The 18,727-nt window shown below is 46.2% G+C and overlaps 1 protein-coding gene across 3 annotated transcripts in view; it reads right to left on the reverse strand.

Moving 5' to 3' along the window:
* LOC147108949 (ATP-dependent chromatin remodeler CHD6-like) overlaps positions 1 to 18,727 on the reverse strand; it is a 135,654-nt gene that overhangs the window by 66,493 nt on the left and 50,434 nt on the right. The gene's annotated exons all lie outside the window — the stretch shown is intronic.

Below are 18,727 nucleotides of genomic sequence, written 5' to 3' on the forward strand. Positions count from 1 at the left end.
CACATCCTTCCTGTAATGTGGTGACCAGAACTGCACACAGTACTCAAGTTGTGGCCTAACCAATGTTGTATACAGTTCGAGCATAACTTCCCTGCTCTTATATTCTCTGCCTCGGCTAATGAAAGAAAGCACTCCGTATGCCTCTTCAACTATTTATATCGACTTGTCCTGCTACCTTTAAGGATCTGTGGACATACACTCCCAGGTCCCTCTGTCCCTCCACACCTCTCAGTATCCTCCCATTAATTGTGTATCACTTGCCTTATTGCCCCTCCCCAAATGCATTACCTCTCACTTTTCCGGACTGAATTCCATTTGCCACTTTTCTGCCCAACTGACCAGTCCATCAATATCTTCCTGCAGTCTAAAGCTTTCCTCCTCACGGTCAACCACACGGCCAATTTTTGTATCATCTGCAAGTGTCTATATCATGCCCCCTACATTTAAGTCTAAATCATTAATATATACTACAAAAACTAAGGCACCAAGTACGGAGCTCTGTGGACTCCCACTGGAAACAGCCTTCCATTACCCTTTGCTTCCTGCCAATGAGCCAATTTTGGATCCAATTTGCCACTCTCCCTTGGATCCCATGGGCTTTTACTTTTTTGATCAGCCTGCCGTGTGGGACCTTGTCAAAAGCCTTGCTAAAATCCATGTAGACTACATCAAACGCACTGCCCTCATCGACCCCTCCTTGTTACCTCCTCAAAGAATTCAATCAAGTTAGTCAGGCCCGAACTTCCCTTAACAAACCATGCCGACTGTCCTTGATTAAATGAAGGTTTATACTGTCCCTCAGAATTGATTCCAGTAATTTGTCCACCACAGAGGTTAAACTAACTGGCCTGTAATTGCTCGGTTTATCCCTTCCTCCCTTTTTAAACAATGGCACGTTATCAGTTCTCCAATCCTCTGGCACCACTCCTGTAGCCTGTTGCATTTATATCACATCTTTAACTTAGTAAAGCATCCCAAGGCACTTCACAGGAGAGTTATCAAACAAAATTTGACACTTAAGGACATAGAAACATAGAAAAATAGAAGCAGGAGTCGGCCATTCGGCCCTCCTCCGCCATTCAATATGATCATGGCTGATCCTCTATCTCAATACCATATTCCCGCTCTCTCCCCATACCCCTTTTGTGTCTAGAAATCTACCCATCTCCTTCTTAAATATATTCAGTGACTTGGCCTCCACAGCCTTCTGTGGTAGAGAATTCCACAGGTTCACTCACCCGCTCGCCCCCCCCCCCCACCCCGTTATACGTTTCAATGAGATCCCCTCATTCTTCTAAACTCCAGTGAATACAGGCCCAGTCGACCCAATCTCTCCTCATACGACAGTCCTGCCATCCCAGGAATCAGTCTGGTGAACCTTTGCTGCACTCCCTCTATGGCAAGTATACCCTTTCTTAGGTAAGGAGACCAAAACTGCACACAGTACTCCAGGTGTGGTCTCACCAAGGCACTGTATAACTGTAGTAAGATATCCTTGCTCCTGTACTCAAATCCTCTTGCAATGAAGGCCAACATACCATTTGCCTTCCAAACTGCTTGCTGCACCTGCATGTTTGCTTTCAGTGACTGGTGTACAAGGACACCCAGGTCCCTTTGTACATCAACATTTCCCAATCTATCACCATTTAAATAATACTCTACCTTTCTGTTTTTCCTACCGAAGTGGATAACTTCACATTTATTCACGTTATACTGCATCTGCCATGTATTTGCCCACTCACTCAATTTGTCTAAATCGCCTTGAAGCCTCTTTGCATCCTCCTCACAACTCAATCCCACCTAGTTTCGTGTCATCAGCAAACTTGGAAATATTACATTTGGTTCCCTCAACCAAATCATTGATATATATTGTGAATAGCTGGGACCCAAGCACTGATCTCTGCGGTGCCCCACTCGTCACTGCCTGCCACCCTGAAAAAGACCCATTTATTCCTACTCTGTTTCCTGTCTGTTAACCAATTTTCAATCCATGCCAGTATATTATCTCCAATCCCATGTGCTTTAATTTTGCACACTAACCTCTTATGTGGGACTTTATCAAAGGCCTTCTGAAAATCCAAATACACCACATCCACTGGTTCTCCCTTGTCTATTCTACCAGTTACATCCTCAAAAAACTCCAGTAGGTTTGTCAAACACGATTTCCCTTTCATAAATCCATGTTGACTTTGTCTAATCCCGTTGATATTTTCATATTAGGGTATATGATGTAGATTTTAAGGAGCATCTTCAAGGAGGAGAGGGAGGGAGAGGCTTGGGGAAGGAATTCCAGAGCTTTGGGCCCAGGCAGCTGGAGGCACATCCAACTCGCATGTATCCAGGCTTATTTCTGTAAAAAGTCACTCCCCTGATGGCTATTCTAGACAAACAATAAATACAAGCTGATAAAAAACAATCTTCTACATTGCTGTTTGCCAGTAGTGAGCAGCCTTACAACTTAATTGTGCAGCGAGTCATTGGTGAAGTGATACCAGAATGGAGAGGTTTTAACTATCAGGAAAGACTGAACAGGCGGGGGCTCTTTTCTCTAGAAAAGAGAAGGCTGAGGGGTGAGCTGATAGAGGTCTTTAGAATTATGAAGTGGTTTGATAGGGTAGACAGAGAAGATGTTTCCACTTGCGGGGTAGATCAAAACGAGGGGTTATAAATAGAAGATCGTCACCAATAAAGCCAATAGGAATTTCATGATACATTTCTTTACCCAGAGAGTGGCGAGAATGTGGAACTCGCTACCACAGGGAGTGGTTGAGGCGAATAGCAGAGAAGCATTCAAGAGGCAGCTGGATAAACACATGAGGGAGAAAGGAATAGAAGGATATGTTGATGGGGTGAGATGAAGAGGGTGAGAAGAGGCTGGTGTGGAGCAGAAACACCGGCACGGACCAGTTAGACCGAATGGCCAGTTTCTGTGCTGTAAATTATAATTAATCAACACTTGGTACTCAACGTTCACGCATAGGGACTGGCCTCTTTGGCAAAGTATTGAGGGCGGCTGGGTCTGTGGAACTGTACCAAATGGAGTCAGCGCCTTTAGGAGCGGGGAGCAGATCCTGGGAAATAAACGTTATTGCGGAGTGGAAGTACGACAGCAAGGCAGTAAATGGCACTTTCAGACATTACTTGCTTGACTAATCTACTGGAATTTTTTGAGGATGTAACTGGTAGAATAGATAAGGTGGCATAGTGGTTAGCACTGTTGCCTCACAGCGCCAGAGACCCGGGTTCGAATCCAGCCCCGGGCAACTGTCTGTGTGGAGTTTGCACATTCTCCCTGCGTTTGCGTGGGTTTTCTCCGGGTGCTCCGGTTTCCTCCCACAGTCCAAAGATGTGCGGGTTAGGTTGATTGGCTATGATAAATTGACCCTTAGTGTTAGGGGGATTAAATAGGTGGGGTTACAGGGATAGGGTGGGATATGTGTCGGTGCAGGCTCGATGGGCCGAAATGGCCTCTATCTGCACTGTGGGGTTTCTGTGTGATTCTGTGATAAGGGAGAACCAGTGGATGTGGTGTATTTGGACTTTCAAAAGGCTTTCGATAAGGTCCCGCATAAGAGATTAGCGTGTAAAGTTAAGGCACATGGGATTGGGGGCAAGGTACTGACTTGGATAGAGAACTGGTTGGCAGACAGAAAGCAAAGAGTTGGAATAAACGGCTCTTTTTCCGAGTGGCAGGCAGTGACTAGTGGGGTACCGCAAGGATCGGTCCTAGGACCCCAGCTATTCACAGTATATATTAATGATCTAGACGAGGGAACGAGATGTAATATCTCCAAGTTTGCAGACGACACAAAGCTGGGTGGGCATGTGTGCTGTGAGGAACTCCAGTATGATCTGGACAGGTTGGGTGATTGGGCAGAAGCAACATAACGTGGATAAATGCGAGGTTATCCGCTTTGGTGGCAAAAACAAGGCAGCAGATTATCTGAATGGCAATCGATTGGTAGAAGGGGAAGTGCAACGAGACCTGGGTGTCCTTGTGCACCAGTCGCTGAAAGTAAGCATGCAGGTGCAGCAGGCGGTTAAGAAGGCAAGTGGTATGTTGGCCTTCGTAGCGAGAGGGTTCGAGTACAGGAACAAGGATGTCTTGCTGCAGTTGTACAGGGCCTTGGTGAGACCACATCTGGAGTATTGTGTGCAGTTTTGGTCGCCTTATCTGAGGAAGGATGTTCTTGCCATGGAGGGAGTGCAGTGAAGATTCACCAGGCTGATACCTGGGATGGCAGGAATGGCGTATGAGGAGAGACTGGGTCGATTGGGCTTATACTCGCTGGAGTTTAGAAGAATGAGAGGGGATCTCATTGAAACTTACAAAATTCTAACAGGACTAGATGCAGGAAGGATGTTCCCGATGGCGGGGAGTCCAGAACCAGGGGTCACAGTCTAAGGATAAGGGGTAAGCCATTTAGGACAGAGATGAGGAGGAATTTCTTCACCCAGAGAGTGGTGAACCTGTGGAATTCTCTACCACAAAAGGCAGTGGAGGCCAATTCATTGAATATATTCAAGAAGGAGTTGGATATATTTCTTAAGGCTAAAGGGATCAAGGGATATGGGGAGAAAGCAGGGACAGGGTACTGAATTTGGATGATCAGCCATGATCTCATTGAATGGTGGAGCAGGCTCGAGGGGCCGAATGGCCTACTCCTGCTCCTATCTTCTATGTTTCTATGATTAAAAGCCTCAAATTAACATGGTATTTGCTTTAAAAAAATTATACATGTGAATCTTTCTTGTAAAGTGCAGAGACTACATCAAGAGCCATGAAACAAGATTTACATCTGACCAGTGAACTGACCGGATAACTTACTGGTGACAGGAGCAGGTTGCGGTCAGTGCCACGAGTAGAATATAAATCTGAGCCAGTCAGTCTTTGGAATGCATTAAATTTCATCCATAAATTAAAAAATTACAACAGTTATGTTAATGCGATACAGAGGCTTAAAAGGTTTAGCAAGCACTAATTTACTGCATGCTTTTGTTTCAGAGTGTGCTATTTATCGTCATACAGAAAATTTATGGGTCAGGATGTAAATCGTGAAATGCTAACTCTGCAGAGGGATTCAAATGACAAACTACAAGAGTCTGTAGACTCAGCCGGACATCCTTACTCCAACCTATTGCCCAGGAACTCAAAACTCCTGACCTCCTACAGTGCACATGGTTTTAAAACCTCATTTAGATACATCCTGATTTATCTAGTCTTCTCTCCAATTCTCACCCTTGGTGTAGTCCAACATTGTATGCGGCCCTCAAATAGGACAAAGCTTACTGAAACTACTGCTGTGTGTGATATGACACAAAACCCTGTGCAGTGTCTCCTGGCTAAGTGTTCCTATACTCACAATGTGGAAGTCTGAATGTGCTAAAACAGCAATTGGGAGAGGGTCTCTGCCTCATTTTATCCTCCCTAACCCAGGCGCCACTGGATGGGAAACAGTGAGTCCCTTGGCTGTTTTTTTTTTTTAATTCATAGCATCCACTACATTATCAGCAGCCAAGAACAAACTGACTCAATACTGACTCATAGAAACTGAAAAATAGGAGGAGGAGGCCATTCGGCCCTTCGCGCCTGCTCCACCATTCAATATGATCATGGTTGATCCTCTATCTCAATACCATATCCCCGCTATCTCCCCATACCCCTTGATGCCTTTTGTGTCTAGAGTGTCGTGGTCCATATCGGTATCAACGACATAGGTAGAAAGAAGGATGAGGTCCTGCAGGCAGATTTTAGGGAGCTAGGAAAGAGATTAAAAAGCAGGACTTCAAAAGGTAGTAATCTCTGGATATTCCAAGATATAAGGTGTTCAGGAAAGATAAGGAAGGAAAGAAAGGAGGCGGGGTGGCAGTATTGATTAAGGAGAGAGAGGATGTCCTGGAGGGGTCAAGGACAGAATTTATTTGGTTAGGGTTGAGAAATAATAAAGGTGCCATTACACTACTAGGTGCATCCTATAGGCCGTCAGCTAGTGAGGTGGGTATCGAGGAGCAAATTTGCAGGGAAATTACAGAGAGGTGCAAGAACTATAGGGTAGTGATAATGGGGGACTTCAACTATCCCAATATAGACTGGGATAGTAATAGTGTAGACGGCAGAGAGAGGGGGAAGAATTTCTGAAGTGTGTTCAGGAGAACTTTCTTGATCAGTATGCTTCCGGCACAATGAGGAAGGAGGCATTTCTGGATTTTTAGAAAATTCGTTACTGGGCTGTGGGCGTCGCTAGTAAGGCTAGCATTTATTGCCCATCCCCAATTGCCCTCGAGAAGGTGGTGGTGAGCCGTCGCCTTAAACCGCTGCAATCCTTGTGGTGAAGGTACTCCCACAGTGCTGTTAAGGAGGGAGTTCCAGGATTTGACCCAGCGATGATGAAGGAACAGCGATATATTTCCAAGTTAGGGCGGTGTGCAACTTGGAGGTGGTGATGTTCCCATGTGCCTGCTGCCCTTGTCCTTCTTGGTGGTAGAGGTCGCGGGTTTGGAAGGTGCTGCGGCAGAATACCCAGCCTCTGACCTGCTCTTGTAGCCACAGTATTTATGTGGCTGGTCCAGTTAAGTTTCTGGTCAATAGAGACCCCCAGGATGTTGATAGTAGGGGATTCGGCAATGGTAATGCCGTTGCATGTCAAGGGGCAGTGGTTAGACTGTCACTTGTTGGAGGTGGTCATTGCCTGGCACTTCTGTGGTACGAATGTTACTTGCCACTTATCAGCCCAAGCCTGAATGTCATCCAGGTTTTGCTGCATTCAGGCATGGACTGCTTCATTATCCGAGGAGTTGCGAATGGAACTGAACACTGCAATCATCAGCGAACATCCCCACTTCTGACCTTATGATGGAGGGAAGGTCATTGATGAAGCAGCTAAAGATGGTTGGGCCTAGGACATTGCCCTGAGGAACTCCTGCAGTGATGTTCTGGGGCTGAGACGATTGACCTCGAACAACTACAACCATCTTCCTCTGTGCTAGGTATGACTCCAGCCAGTGGAGAGTTTTCCCACTGACTTCAATTTTACTTGGGCTCCTTGATGCCACACTCCGTCAAATGCTGCCCTGATGTCAAGAGCAATCACTCTCACCTCAAATCTGGAATTCAGCTCTTTTGTCCATGTTTGGACCAAGGCTGTAATGAGGTTGGGAGTAGAGTGGTCCTGGCAGAACCCAAACTGAGCATTGGTGAGCAGGTTATTGGTGAATAAGTGCCGCTTGATAGCACTGTCGTCAACGCCTTCCACCACTTTGCTGATGATTGAGAGTAGACTTATGGGGCGGTAATTGGCCGGATTGGATTTGTCCTGCTTTTTGTGGACAGGACATACCTGGGCAGTTTTCCACATTGTCGGGTAGATGCCAGTTGTTGTCACTGTACTGAAACAGTTTGGCTAGAGGCATGGCCAGTTGTGGAGCACAAGTCTTCAGCATGACAGCCAGGATGTTGTCGGGGCCCAGAGCCTTCACGCCGTATCCAGTGCGCTCAGCCATTTCTTGATATCACGTGGAGTGAATCGAATTGGCTGAAGACTGGCTTCTGTGATGGTGGGGACCTCAGGAGGCGGCCGATATGGATCATCCAGTCGGTACTTCTGGCTGAAGATGGTTGCAAACGCTTCAGCCTTGTCTTTTGCACTCACATGCTGGGCTCCGCCATCATTGAGGATGGGGATATTCATGGAGCCTCCTCCTCCTCCAGTTAGTTGTTTAATGGTCCACCACCATTCACAACTGGATGTGGCAGGACTGCAGAGCTTTGATCTGATCCGTTGATTGTGGGATCACTTAGCTCTGTCTATAGCATGCTGCTTCCGCTGTTTGGCATGCATGTAGTCCTGTGTTGCAGCTTCCCCAGGATACCTCATTTTTAGGTGTGCCTGGTGCTGCTCCTGTAATGCTCTTCTACACTCCTCATTGAACCAGGGTTGGTCCCCTGGCTTGATGGTAATGGTCGAGCAAGGGATATGCCGGGCCATGAGGTTACAGATTGTGGTGGAATACAATTCTGCTGCTGCCCCAAAGCGCTTCAAAGATGCCCAGTTTTGAGCCGCTAGATCTGTTCTGAATCTATGCAATTGAGCACGGTGGTAGTGCCACACAAGATTTCGTCTCCACAAGGACTGTGCAGTGGTCACTGCTACCAATACAGTCATGGATGCATCTGCAACAGGTAGATTGGTGAGGATGAGGTCAAGTAGGTTTTCCCCTCGTGTTGGTTCTCTCACCACCTGTCGCAGGCCCAGACTGGCAGCTATGTCCTTCAGGACTCGGCCAGCTCGGTCAGTAGTGGTACTACCGAGCCACTCTTGGTGATGGACATTGAAGTCCCCCACCCAGAGTACATTCTGTGCCCTTGCTACTCTCAGTGTTTCTTCCAAGTGGTGTTCAACATGGAGGAGTACTGATTCATCAGCTGAGGGAGGGCGGTAGGTGGTAATCAGTAGGAGGTTTCCTTGCCCTGAAGCCATGAGACTTCAAGGGGTTCGGAGTCAATGTTGAGGACTCCCAAGGCCACTCCTTCCCGACTGTAGAGCACAGTGCCGCCACCTCTGGTGGGTCTGTCCTGCCGGTGGGACATAGAAACATAGAAGATAGGAGCAGGAGTAGGCCATTCGGCCCCTCGAGCCTGCTCCGCCATTCAATGCGATCATGGCTGATCATCCAAACTCAGTACCCGGTCCCTGCTTTCTCCCCATACCCCTTGATCCCTTTAGCCTTAAGAAATATATCCAACTCCTTCTTGAATATATTTAATGAATTGGCCTCTACGGCCTTCTGTGGTAGAGAATTCCACAGGTTCACCACTCTCTGGGTGAAGAAATTCCTCCTCATCTCTGTCCTAAATGGCTTACCCCTTATCCTTAGACTGTGACCCCTGGTTCTGGACTCCCTGACCATCAGGAACATCCTTCCTGCATCTAGTCTGACCAGTCCTGTCAGAATTTTATACATTTCAATGAGATCCCCTCTCATTCTTCTAAACTCCAGCGAGTATAAGCCCAATCGACCCAATCTCTCCTCATACGTCATTCCTGCCATCCCAGGTATCAGCTTGGTGAATCTTCGCTGAACTCCTCCCATGGCAAGAACATCCTTCCTCAGGTAAGGCGACCAAAACTGCACACAATACTCAAGGTGTGGTCTCACCAAGGCCCTGTACAACTGCAGCAAGACATCCTTGTTCCTGTACTCAAACCCTCTCGTTACGAAGGCCAACATACCATTTGCCTTCTTAACCGCCTGCTGCACCTGCATGCTTACCTTCAACGACTGGTGCACAAGGACACCCAGGTCTCGTTGCACTTCTCCTTCTCCCAATCTATTGCCATTCAGATAATAATCTGCCTTCCTGTTTTTGACACCAAAGTGGATAACCTCGCATTTATCCACTTTATATTGCATCTGCCATGCTTCTGCCCAATCACCCAACCTGTCCAAATCATACTGGAGTTTCTCCTCACAGCACACACGCCCACCCAGCTTTGTATCGTCTGCAAACTTGGGAGATATTACATCTAGTTCCCTTGTCTAGATCATTAATATATATTATGAATAGCTGGGGTCCAAGGACCGATCCCTGCGGTACCCCACTAGTCACTGCCTGCCACTCGGAAAAAGACCCGTTTATTCCAACTCTTTGCTTTCTGTCTGCCAACCAGTTCTCTATCCAAGTCAATACCTTGCCCCCAATCCCATGTGCCTTAACTTTACACGCTAATCTCTTATGCGGGACCTTATCGAAAGTCCAAATACACCACATCCACTGGTTCTCCCTTATCTATTCTACCAGTTACATCCTCAAAAAATTCCAGATGATTAGTCAAGCACGATTTACCTTTTGGAAATCCATGTTGACTTTGTCCGATCCTGTCACTGTTTTCCAAGTGCTCTGCTATTACATCTTTTATAATGGACTCTAGCATTTTCCCCACAACCGATGTCAGGCTTACCGGTCTGTAATTCCCCGTTTTCTCTCTACCACCTTTTTTGAATAGTGGGGTAACATTAGCTACCCTCCAATCCATGGGTACTGTTCCAGATTCCATCGAATGTTGGAAGATGATCAGCAATGCATCTACTATTTCTAGGGACAGGACATACCCAAGGATAGTGATGGAGGACTCTGGGATATTGGTTGAAAGGTATGATTCTGTGAGTATGACTATGCTTGACTAGTCTGTGGGACAGCTCTCCCAATTTTGGCACACCCAGATGTTGGTGAGGAGGACCTTGCAGTCGACTGGGCTACGTGTACCGTTGTCATGTCCAAAGCCGGTCCCGAGGTCGATGCCGGGTGGTCCGTCCGGTTTTATTCTTCTTATTGTTTTTTGTACAACTGAGTGGCTTGCTAGGCCATTTCAGAGGCTGTGGGTCTGGACTTGCATATAGGCCAGACCAGGCAAGGACAGCAGATTTCCTTCCCGAAAGGACATTAGTGTCCCAGATGGATTTTTATGACAATCTGATAGTTTCATGGCCAGTTTCATGGCCACCGTTACTGATACTAGCTGTTTATTCCAGATTTATTTAATTAACTGAATTTAAATTCCCCAGCTGTCGTGGTGGGATCTGAACTCATGTCTCTGGATCATTAGTCCAGGGCTCTAGGATTACTAGCCCAGTAACATAACCACTATGCAACCATTCCCATTCTGGTTCTGGGGAATGAGGTGGGTCAAGTGGAGCAAGTGTCTGTTGGGGAACATTTAGGGAACAGTGCTCACAGTATCATAAGGTTTAGATTAGCTATGGAAAAAAAACAGGGCGCAATCTCGAGTAAAAATACTTAATTGGAGGAAGGCCAATTTCAGTGGGTTGAGAATGGATAAATTGGAATCAAAGATTGGCAGGCAAAACTATATTCGAACAATGGGCTGCCTTTAAAAAGGAGATGGTTCGGGTACAGTCGAGGTAGATAGGTAGGGCAACCAAAGCCAGAGCTCCCTGGATGACGAAAGAGACAGAGAGTAAGATGAAACAGAAAAAGGCACGTATGGCTGATGTCAGGTTGAGAACACAAGTGAGAACCAGGCTGAATATAGAAAGTTCAGAGGGGAAGTGAAAAAGGAAATAAGAGGGGCAGAGAGAGGGTATGAGAATATATTAGCAGCTAACAAAACGGAATCCAAAAGTCTTCTTTTGGCATATAAATAGTAAACAGGTACAGGAAACTTTGTGCTATCCGGAAGTTGAATGTCCGGCAACTTTGATCTAACGGCAGAAATCAGCAGCCGTTTTGGTTAGGTGTTTTTTTTTCTCCTAGCATTCTTTTCACAGGCAGGCTCTGGAAAGCGTCTTTGTCACTTAGCAACAGCTTCAGAGACGCTTCCAAGCCACGGGCCGAGTGTTTACAAGCTGTTGCTGAGCAACAGAGTTTGTGGTCAGATACTGCGATGAAAAGCTCCTATCTGATAACATTGACGCTGGTCTATCCGGAGCTTTTTAAAAAATGGCAGTAGCTCGGTCCCATGGGTGCCGGATAGCACAAAGTTTCCTGTAGTAAGAGATTGGGGGGGGGGGGGGGGGCCGATTAGGGACCAAAATGGAGACGTACGGATGGAGGCAGAGGGCATGGCTGAGGTACTAAATGAGTACTTTGCATCTGTCTTTACCAAGGAAGAAAATGCTGCCAAAGTCATGGTGAAAGAGGTAGTTAGTTGAGACACTGGTTGGGATAAAAATTGATAAAGAGGAGGTTCTAGAGAGGCTGGCTGTACTTAAAGTAGATAAGTCACCAGGACTGGATGGGATGCATCCTAGGATGCTGAGTGAAGTAAAAGGTGGAAATTGCAGAAGTACTGGCCATAATCTTCCAATCCTCCTTGGATACGGGGGGTGGTGCCAGAGGACTGGAGAATTGCAAATGTCCTTCCACCATTGTTCAAAAAAAGGCTGCAAGGATAAACCCAGCAACTACAGGCCAGTCAGTTTAACTTCTGTGGTGGGGAAGTTTTTGAAAACGATAATCTGGGACAAAATTAACAGTCACTTGGACAAGTGTGGATTAATTAAGGAAAGCCAGCACGGATTTGTTAAAGGCAAATCGTGTTTAACTAACATCCTTGAGTTTTTTGATGAGGTAACAGAGAGGGTTGATGAGGGCAATGTGGTCGATGTGGTGCTCATGGACTTCCAAAAGGCATTTGCTAAAGTGCCACATAATAGGCTTGCCAGCGAAGTTGAAGCCCATGGAATAAAAGGGACAGGGGCAGCATGGATACGAAATTGGCTAAGTGATAGGAAACAGAGTAGTGGTGAACGGTTGTTCATCGGACTGGAGGAAGGTACACAATGGGGTTCCCCAGGGGTCGGTTCTAGGACCACTGTTTTTCTCGATTTATATTAGTGACTTGGATGTGGGTGTACAGGGCACAATTTCAAAATTTGCAGATGACACAAAACTTGGAAGTATAGTGAACAGCGAGGAGGAGAGTGATAGACTTCAGGAAGACATAAACAGGCTGGTGGAATGGGCGGACACGTGGCAGATAAATTTAATACAGAAAAGTGCAGTGTGATACATTTTGGTAGGAAAAACAAGGAGAGGCAATATAAACTAAAGGGTGCAATTCTAAAGGGGGTGCATGAACAGAGAGACCGGGGGTATATGTGCACAAATCGTTGAAGGTGGCAGGGCAGGCTGAGAAAGCGGTTAAAAAAAGCATACTGGATAATGGGCTTCATAAATAGAGGTATAGAGTACAAAAGCAAAGACATTATGAACCACCTTTATAAAACACTGGTTCCGCCTCAACTGGAGCAGTGTCCCCAATTCTGGGCACGGCACTTTAGGAAGGATGTGAAGACCTTAGAGAGGGTGCAGAAAAGATTTACAAGAATGGTTCCAGGGATGAGGGACTTCAGTTACATGGATAGACTGGAGAAGCTGGGGTTGTTCTCCTTGGAGCAGAGAAGATTGAGAGGAAATTTGATAGAGGTGTTCAAAATCATGAGGGTTCGGGACAGAGTAGATAGAGAGAAACTGTTCCCATTGGTGGAAGGGTCGAGAATCAGAGGACACAGATTTAAGGTGATTGGCAGAAGAACCAAAGGCGACATGAGGGAAAACTCTTTTACTCAGTGAGTGGTTAGGATCTGGAATGCACTGCTTATACATAGATACATAGAGATAGGAACAGGAGTAGGCCATTCGGCCCTTCGAGCCTGCTCCGCCATTCAATGAGATCATGGCTGATCTTCGTCTGAGATCATAGCTGATCTTACCAGTTCAGTACCCCGTCCCCGCCTTTTCTCCATAACCCTTAATCCCCTTAGCCTTCAGAAATATATCCGATTCTCTCTTGAAAATATTTATTGAACTAGCCTTCACAGCCCTCTGTGGCAGGGAATTCCACAGGCTCACCACTCTTTGAGTGAAGAAATTCTTCCTCATCTCTGTTTTAAATGATTTGCCCGCTATTTTTAGACTGTGGCCCCTGGTTCTGTGCTCCATGGCCATTGGAAACATTCTCTCTGAATTCAGCCTGTCCAGGCCTGCCATAATTTTATATGTTTCGATGAGATCCCCTCTCAATCTTCTAAACTCCAGTGAGTACAAGCCCAAACTATTTAATCTCTCTTCGTAGGTCATTCCCGCCATTCCAGGTATCAGCCTGGTGAATCGCCGTTGCACTCCTTCCATGGCAAGAACATCCTTCCGCAGATGGGGCGACCAAAACTGTACACAATACTCCAGATGCGGTCTCACCAGCACCTTGTACAGCTGTAGTAAGGTATCCCTATTCCTATACTCGAACCCCCTTGATATGAAGGCCAACATACCATTTGCCTTCTTAATCGCCTGTTGCACCTGCATGCTCTCCTTCAGTGACTGGTGCACAAGAACACCCAGGTCCCTCTGCACTTCCCCATCTCCCAATCTATTGCCATTTAGATAATAATCTACCCTCCTGTTTTTACCCCCAAAGTGGATAACCTCGCATTTATCCACATTATAGTGCATCTGCCACGTATCCGCCCATTCCCCCAACCTGTCCAAATCGCACTGTAGCCTCCTGACATCCTCATCAGAGCCCACCCCTCCTCCTAGTTTAGTGTCGTCAGCGAATTTGGAAATATTGCATCCAATTCCCTGATCCAGATCATTTATATATATTGTGAACAGCTGGGGTCCCAGGACAGATCCTTGCGGCACCCCGCTGGTCACTGCCTGCCACTCCGAAAACGAGCCGTTTATTCCAACTCTCTGTTTTCTATCCGCCAGCCAGTTCTCTATCCACGTTAATACTTTGCCCCCAATCCCATGAGCCTTAATTTTGCATGATAATCTTTTGTGTGGGACCTTATCGAAGGCTTTCTGGAAGTCAAGGTACACCACATCCACTGGCTCTCCCCCATCTATTTTACCAGTTACTTCCTCAAAAAATTCCAGCAGATTAGTCAAACACGATTTACCCTTTGTAAATCCATGTTGACTCTGTCCGATCCTTTCCCCATTTGTCAAGTGCTCCGCTATTTTATCCTTAATAATGGACTCTAGCATTTTGCCCACAACCGATGTAAGGCTTACTGGTCTATAATTCCCTGCTTTCTCTCTACCCCCCTTTTTAAATATTGGGGTAACATTAGCTACCCTCCAATCCACGGGTACTGTTCCCGAGTCAATGGAGTTCCGGAAGATGATCCTTAGAGCATCTGCTATCTCCAGGGCCACCTCCTTAAGTACCCTAGGATGTAGTTTATCAGGCCCCGGGGATTTGTCGGCCTTCAGTCCCCTCAACTTACCCAACACCATATCCCTAGAGATACTAATTTCTGTCAGCTCCTCCCTCTCATTAGTCCCTATGTTTGCCGATATTCCTGGGAGGTTATTTGTGTCCTCCTTTGTGAATACAGAACCAAAGTATGAGTTTAATTGGTCTGCCATTTCCTTATTCTCCATTATATATTCTCCCGAATCGGACTGCAAGGGACCGACTTGGGATTTTACCAGTCTTTTCCTCCTGATATACCGATAAAAGCTTTTGCAGTCTGTCTTTATGTTTGCTGCAAGTTTACTTTCGTATTCTATTTTCCCCTTCCTGATTAATCCCTTTGCCCTCTTTTGCTGTATCCTGTACTGCCCCCAATCTTCCGGTCTGGTGCTTTTTTTTGCCAGTTGATATGCCCTTTTTTTTGATTTTATGCTGTCCCTAATTTCCCTCGTTATCCACGGTTGAGTCACCTTTTTAGGTTTATTTTTATGCCAAACCGGTATAAACATGTTCTGGAATTCTTCCATTCTATCTTTGAATGCTTGCCATTGTCTGTCCACTGTCAATCCCCCCAGAAACACCACCCAATCAATCTTACCCAATTCCCGTCTCATACCCTCGTAATTCCCTTTATTTAAGTTCTGGACCTTAGTCTCTGATTCAATTTCCTCACTCTCCATCTCGACTGAGAGCTCGATCATATTATGATCGCTCTGACCCAAGGGGCCTCGTACAAGAAGATTGCTGATAAGTCCCTTCTCATTGCACAATACCCAGTCTAAAATGGCCTGATCTCGAGTCGGCTCCTCGACATATTGGTCCAGATAACCGTCCCGAAAACATTCCAGGAATTCCTCCTCCTCAGAATTTTTACTAATTTGGGTAGTCCAATCAATATGTAAATTAAAGTCACCCATGATGACAGCTGTGCTCTTATCGCACGCTTCTCTAATTTCCCTTTTTATGCCTTCCCTCACCTCCATTTTACTATTTGGAGGCCTATATATCACACCCACTAACGTTTTCCTCCCCTTGCTATTTCTCATTTCTACCCATACAGATTCCGTTTCATCCGAGTTAATATCCTTCCTTTCCATTGCATTAATCCCCTCCTTTACCAGCAATGCTACCCCACCTCCCCTACCTTTTTGCCGATCCTTCCTAAATATTGTATATCCCTGGATGTTAAGTTCCCAGCCTTGCCCACCCTGCAGCCACGTTTCTGTAATCCCAATCAAATCATACTTGTTTACCTCTATTTCCACAACTAATTCATCCACCTTGTTCCTAATGCTTCTAGCATTAAGATACAAAGCCTTCAGGCTTGCTTTTTTCACACTCTCATTATGAATTAGTTTGGCCCTTTGTGTTTCTCTCCTTTGCTTGTTGCTTCTCACCTTTCTACCATCTATTTCTGACTTCATATGATTTCCCTCTTTTCCACTACCTAGGTTCCCATCCCCCTGCCAAATTAGTTTAAATCCTCCCGAACCGCCCTAGAAAATATTACCCCGAGGACATCGGCTCCCTCACAGTTCAGGTGTAGACCGTCCCCTTGGTACAGGTCACTCCTCCCCAAGAACTGGTTCCAATGCCTCAGGAATTTAAATCCCTCTCCCATGCACCACTGCTCAAGCCACGTATTTAGCTTATCTATCTTACTCTCTCTAAACTTATTAGCTCGTGGCACTGGTAGCAATCCAGAGATTACTACCTTTGAGGTCCTACTTTTCAATTTAGCTCCTAACTCCCTAAATTCAGCTTGTAGGACCTCCTCTGCTTGAGAGGGTGGTGGAGGCAGATTCAATCATGGCTTTCAAAAAGGGAATTGGAGAAGTACCTGAAGGAAAAAAAGTTGCAGGGCTACAGGGAAAAGGTGGGGGAGTGGGACTAGCTGAAGTGCTCTTGCAGAGAGCCGGCACGGGCTCGATGGGCCGAATGGCCTCCTTCTGTGCTGTTATGATTCTATACAGACTGGGGATCAAATCTGGGATCTTTCTGGCCCGCATAACTCGAGACAAATAAGTGCCATTGGGACTGCCAATTAAAAAAACATATTTGTGCTCGGGACGTGGGCGTCGCTGGCGAGACCGGCATTTATTACACATCCCTAATTGCCCTCGAGGCGGTGATGGTGAGCCGCCTTCTTGAACCGCTGCAGTCCGTGTGGTGAAGGTGCTCCCACAGTGCTGTTAGGGAGGGAGCTCCAGGATTTTGACCCAGCAACGATGAAAGAACGGCCGATACATTTCCAAGTCAGGATGGTGTGTGACTTGGGGTTGATGACACTGCTGCCCTTGTCCTTCTCGGCAGTGGAGGAGCACAGTGGAGGAAGGCACACAGAAGCAGCCTTGGCGAGTTGCTGCAGTGCAGCCTGCAGATGCGTCGGTGTTGGAGGGAGTAAATAGGGGGGAGGAGCTAAACATGATTAAAATCACTAAGGAGATGGTACTCGGTAAAATAATGGGACTTAAGGCGGATAAATCCCCCGGACCTGATGGCCTACATCCTAGGGTCTTGAGGGAAGTGGCGGTAGGGATTGTGGATGCATTGGTGATTATTTTCCAAAACTCCCTGGACTCAGGAAAGGTCCCGGCAGATTGGAAAACTGCTAATGTAACACCCTTATTTAAGAAGGGTAGTAGACAAAAAGCCGGAAACTATAGACCAGTTAGCCGAACATCTGTGGTTGGCAAAATGTTGGAGTCCATTATTAAGGAAACAGTAACAGAGCATTTGGATAAACATAATTTAATAGGACAGAGTCAGCATGGTTTTATGAAGGGGAAGTCATGTTTGACAAATTTGCTCGAATTCTTTGAGAACGTAACATACAGGGTGGATAAAGGGGAACCAGTGGATGTGGTGTATTTGGACTTCCAAAAGGCATTTGACAAGGTTCCACACAAAAGATTACTGATCAAGATAAAAAATCACAGGATTGGGGGGAATATACTGGCATGGGTGGAAGATTGGCTATCTAACAGAAAACAAAGAGTTGGGATAAATGGTTCGTTCTCGGGCTGGCAATCAGTAACCAGTGGTGTTCCACAGGGGTCGGTGCTGGGACCCCAACTCTTTACAATCTATATTAACGATTTGGAGGAAGAGACCGAGTGCAACATATCCAAGTTTGCCGACGATACAAAGATGGGAGGGAAAGCAGTGAGTGAGGAGGACATAAAAAACCTGCAAAAGGACATAGACAGGCTAAGTGAGTGGGCAGAGATTTGGCAGATGCAATATAATGTTGGAAAGTGTGAGGTTATGCACTTTGGCAGAAAAAATCAAAGAGCAAGTTATTATCTAAATGGAGAGAAACTGCAAAGTGCTACAGTACAAAGGGATCTGGGGGTCCTGGTGCATGAAACACAAAAAGTTAGTATGCAGGTGCAGCAGGTGATCAGGAAGGCCAATGGAATCTTGGCTTTTATTGCAAGGGGGATGGAGTATAAAAGCAGGGAAGTCTTGCTTCAGTTATACAGGGTATTGGTGAGGCCACACCTGGAATACTGCGTGCAGTTTTGGTTTCCATATTTAAGAAAAGATATACTTGCTCTCGAGGCGGTTCAGAGAAGGTTCACTCGGTTGATTCCGGAGATGAGGGGGTTGACGTATGAGGAAAGGTTGAGTGGGTTGGGGCTTTACTCATTGGAGTTCAGAAGAATGAGAGGCGATCTTATCGAAACATATAAGATTGTGAGGGGGCTTGATCGGGTGGATGTTTCCACTGATGGGTGAGACTAGAACTAGGGGGCATAATCTTAGAATAAGGGGCTGCCCTTTCAAAACTGAGATGAGGAGAAACTTCTTCACTCAGAGGGTAGTAAATCTATGGAATTTGCTACCCCAGAGAGCTGTGGAAGCTGCAACATTAAATAAATTTAAAATGGAGATTGACAGTTTCCTAGCAGATAAGGGAATTAGGGGTTACGGGGAGAGGGCAGGGAAGTGGACGCGAGTCTAGATTCGGATCAGCCATAATCCTATTGAATGGCGGAGCA

Source organism: Somniosus microcephalus, chromosome 13, assembly GCF_052327205.1.
Source record: "Somniosus microcephalus isolate GS21.2 chromosome 13, FLI_Smic_1.0, whole genome shotgun sequence".
In the NCBI taxonomy this organism is placed as follows: Eukaryota; Metazoa; Chordata; class Chondrichthyes; order Squaliformes; family Somniosidae; genus Somniosus; species Somniosus microcephalus.